Below are 5,000 nucleotides of genomic sequence, written 5' to 3'. Positions count from 1 at the left end.
TTTCTCTTATCAACTACTTTACAATGAGTACTGGGTACTCTTCACCTGGCACCAGCACTAGTGATGTTGCCTTCTGCATCAGCTGGACCAATGAATCCTCGTGGCTTTGTGCTGTTGTGTTGCTTCAAGACAATATGACCAAGATATACATATACACACACACGTGTGTGTGTGTGTGTGTGCACGCATGCACACTCATATTTGGACAGAAGGAGTGACATGGAGATTGAAAGACACAAGAAAAGTAGAACAGAGACATTAAAATATATATATATATATATATATATATATATATATATATAGTGGAGTGGAAGGAAAAAGTGGGGACAGGTAAAATGAAATATGACCAAGAAAGTGAACAAAAGAGAGGACAGTGACAGAAGATGGATTAGGGTGGGGAAGTATAGGGAGAGAGATAGTGATGGGCAGGCTGAATAAATTTGCTGGAAATTTACTGACAGGAAGGATGGTCATGGTTGGAGTGTGAGTGGAATGATGTGACTTTGATTCACAGACAGGTGCATTCTGTATATAAGATATCATCTAAGAGTAACATAAGACATGAGACGTAATGACAGCTGTCATTGTTGTTGTTTAACCCCTGGCCAGACCGCATTGAGCCCCTCTATGGTCAAAGGTATTCCAGTCATGGACATTCTGTTTTGTTTGTGACAAAAATATATCTAGAACTACATCATTCAAAGTGCCCTTCTATTTTTAAGACAGTACACTATAATCTGAGGGAGAGTTGGCTGCTCTTTCTAATATGAACCCTCATAGAAGTAACACAAGAGTAGTTTGTGAAACAAAATGAGATTTGATGTTGTTGCTGTTGCCGTTCATGTTGTTTAGCTCTAGACATTCCAGCTGTGACCATCCCATCTCTTTTTGGTTGTCAAGAATTAAAATGTCCAATGCGTCCTTCATACTTGTTGGCAGTTGGATGTAATTTGAAGGAGATTTAGTTGCTATTTCTAGAAAGTTGAACAACCATATACTGGTTCAATGGGGGGAGTGTGGTAGAAGTGGAAGAGGGAGGCAGGGGATGGGATTTAAAGATGGGGAAATAGCAGGGAAAAAATGAGTAACAGGGGAAACTAGGGGCGGCAGTGGTGGTGGTATAACACAGTCCCCCCACCCCGGTTCACACCACAACCAAAATATATCAACTGGAAAGACACTTTATAAAAAAAATTGAAGATGATGTTGATGGTGTATATTTATAGGGTTGAATACTTATATGGTGTGTGTGAGTGACATATATATATACATACATGTATTTGTGTGTGTATGTGAGTGCATACACACATACACGCACACGTACAGACACACACACACATATATTTATACAACGGAACATAAGTACATCAACGTGCATTTATGCATATATAAGTATTTGGTTCATACATTCATGCATACACATACACATGCATGCATACGCATATATACATATATATACACACACACGTGTGTGTGTGTGTGTGTGTGTGTGTGTGTGTGCATATTTGGACAGAAGGAGTGACATGGAGATTGAAAGACACAAGAAAAGTAGAACAGAGACATTAAAAAAAATATATATATGTGGATATAGTGGAGTGGAAGGAAAAAGTGGGGACAGGTAAAATGAAAGGAGCACTAGAGAGGAAGGATGAGGTGGAGGAGGAGGGGGGATATTTTTTAAGGGGTGATTGAATAGGCAAGGCACAGCACAGCTAGCATAAAACACTTTGACAAGAGGACAAGAGGTGAGAGAAAGATGAGGATGATGATGATGATGGAGTCGATGTGGGGGTATTGGCGGTGGTTGTGCAAGGAAGGGATTTTGGAGATGGGGGTCGATAAGAAGACATAAAAAAATGGAAATATATAGATGTGTGTGTGTGTGTACAGAGAGAAAAAAATGATGCTCCCATCACCTCCTTTTTCTCCATCACTATATCACATATGGTGGTGGTGGTGGGGGGGGGGCAGGGGTATGTGATGGTGGTGGGGGAAGGTAGAGGGGGGATATCGATTGATAATAGACATCCACCATGGTTATATTTCCTCATATCTCTGTCAGTGTAGTATTGATCTCTTCCTTCATCCCCATCACATATACCTGCAGATACACACACACAAACACACATGCACATATACATATATATATGTACATGTATGAAAAATGCTTTATATATATATATATATATATATATATATATATATATATATATATATGCATGCATATATATATATATATATATATATATACATATATACAGAGAGAGAGAGAGAGAGAGAGAGAGAGAGAGAAATTGATATATGCATATACATATACCTACATATATACATCAGAAAAATACAGATTTTTTTTTGCATACACATATATTATTCAAGAAATATATATATATATATATATATATATATATATATATATATATATATATATATATATATATATATATATATATATACATATATATATATATATATATATACATATATATATTATATATATATATATATATATAATATAAATATTATGTATATACTTACATATATATATATATATGAGTCTGTATACATACATATATATATATATACACACATATATACAAAAATACATAGGCACACACACACACACACACACACACACACACACATATATATATATATATATATATATATATATACTTCATGAGAAAAATATAGACTTATAATGCATATATATTCCTGTGTATTAATTTTTTTATTTCATGTTCCCCACCCCAATAGCCTTGCCTATTCAAATTTCCTCTCCCCCCCCCCCCAGCAGCCTGTTTCTTCTCATCCATAAATACCCCACCACCCCCAGGTTACATGCCAATGTCATTGCTTGGCAAGACAGCTGGAGAGATGGTGCTGATGGTGGAGGTGGTGGTTGGAGGGGTACAGGGAGTGCTGCATGTTGATGGATTTGCAGGGGTGGGGTGTATATGTGTGTGTGTGTGTGTGTGTAGATATACCTAAATGTAGGTATTATGCATCTATGCATCTACATATTTACACACATATACATGCATTTATTACTATATATATATATATATATATATATATATATATATATATATATATATACATATACATATATATATATATATATATATATATATATATATATATATATATATATACATATATATATATATATATATATAAATTTCTATATATTATACACACACATATACATATATATTTTTATATACCTATACATATATATACATATATATTTATGTACACACACATACATATATATAAATATATCTAACTATCTATCTATCTAACTATCTATCTGTCTATCTATACCTATATATATATATATATATATACACACACACACCTCTCTCTCCCTATATATATATATACATTATATATATGTATGCTGCTATACATTATACCCAATATTGTATACTTTGAAATACTTCTGAGGAAATGGTTCTTTAAGGGTCTTCAGTTGATAACCATGGCAACAATATTTGGGATTTTAGATATACACACATTATGTATGTGTTTGTGAGCATATGTGTATATATATATATTTGTGTATATATAATTATGTATATGTATGTGTATACATACACATGCACTCATGTATTTTTTTGCTTGTGTACATCAATATAGTTATCAATATATACATCAATACACGTCAATATGTGCATGCATATATGCATTAATACACACACACACACACGTGTGTGCATGTGTGTATATATATATATATATATATATATATATATATATATATATACATGCATATACACACACATCCACACACTGATGGCAGTTCTTATCTTTTTTTGTAGGAAAAAAACATTTATTTTTAGATTTGTCCAAGTTATTGATTTTTAGGGAGGTAAGCATCCTGCTGTATTCTCTGGCTCCTTAACTGGATATTGTGTGTGTGTGTGTGTGTGTGTGATTGTTTACCATACTTGTCTTTCAATATATCCATCTATCCACCTCTCCGAATATAAATTTGTATATATTTGTGCAAAATTATATGTGTGCGTGTGTACGCAGACATATAGACATACACATATATGTGCATACATATATATATATATATATATATATATATATACGTGTGTGTATGCATGCATATATATGTATATGGAATATTTATCTATAAATGCATGTGCCGCATGTGCAAGTGTATCTGTGCATTATGTAGGGAAGTAAGTGTTTTTTACAAGAGTCATATCATTTAACTGCTAAGAATTATATATAAACATAAATGTGTGTGTGTGTGTGTGTGTGTGTGTGTGAGTGTGTGTCTGTGTGTGCTTTCCATTGAACCTGTCATGAAAGCATGACTGTGTTCAAGTTTTGTCATGTTTATCAATTCTTGTTCATATTTTTTACGTAGCAGTTCATAGTAGTTTGGAACAGCAAAGTGCCACACTCTATCATTGACTCAACAACATCTCTAGACTTTCACAGTCTCATCTTCAGGATGGAGTAATACTGGAGTGTACTGCTGACTCTATATAACAAGAAGAGTCAATATGATGTGATGCCGACGGTACCACTCTTACAGGAATTTTGATTGTTTGTTTAATCTGTCTATTGTTATTTTTAGCCTTGTGTAGAGTGATGAATATTAGTCTTATTATAAATCATCTATTTGTGTGTGGATCTCTCTGTGGATATAGAAAGCATCATATACTATATTTGTTCTGTGTTGTAGGGTGAGGTGCTTGAAGTGGATGAAATAATTTGTGCAGGAAAAATAATGGATCTGAAATGTTGTCTCTTCTGTAAAAATCATAAAAGAAATAACAAAATAATTACTTTATATTTCGTCTGTTGGCAGTTTCCCTGACATATTGGTTTGCTTTGTCATTGGGTTAACATAACCGATGGAAAATATAACTAGATATAGAACTACACACACAAACACATTCACACATATGTACATACACATACATGTATATATACAGGGTGGCCCAAAAGTAAGTTTACAGTTATTATGTAGGCAGACA

At 33.3% G+C, this 5,000-nt stretch overlaps 1 protein-coding gene across 2 annotated transcripts in view; it reads left to right on the top strand.

Moving 5' to 3' along the window:
- Positions 1-5,000, top strand: part of LOC106873949 (protocadherin beta-11) — a 36,357-nt gene that overhangs the window by 22,599 nt on the left and 8,758 nt on the right. Inside the window, exon 1 of one of the 2 annotated variants that reach the window (XM_089362146.1) lies at positions 3,827-3,871. The exons of the other annotated variant lie outside the window; for it this stretch is intronic. The gene's annotated coding sequence lies outside the window, so the exon portion shown is untranslated. Of the gene's footprint in view, positions 1-3,826; positions 3,872-5,000 lie in introns of those variants that run through there. 2 annotated transcript variants of the gene reach the window in all.

The sequence above is a fragment of the Octopus bimaculoides genome, chromosome 14 (genome assembly GCF_046866305.1).
Source record: "Octopus bimaculoides isolate indiv1 chromosome 14, ASM4686630v1, whole genome shotgun sequence".
In the NCBI taxonomy this organism is placed as follows: domain Eukaryota; kingdom Metazoa; phylum Mollusca; class Cephalopoda; order Octopoda; family Octopodidae; genus Octopus; species Octopus bimaculoides.
The sequence above is the reverse complement of the archived record's forward strand: the minus strand, read 5'-3'. Positions and strand labels throughout refer to the sequence as shown.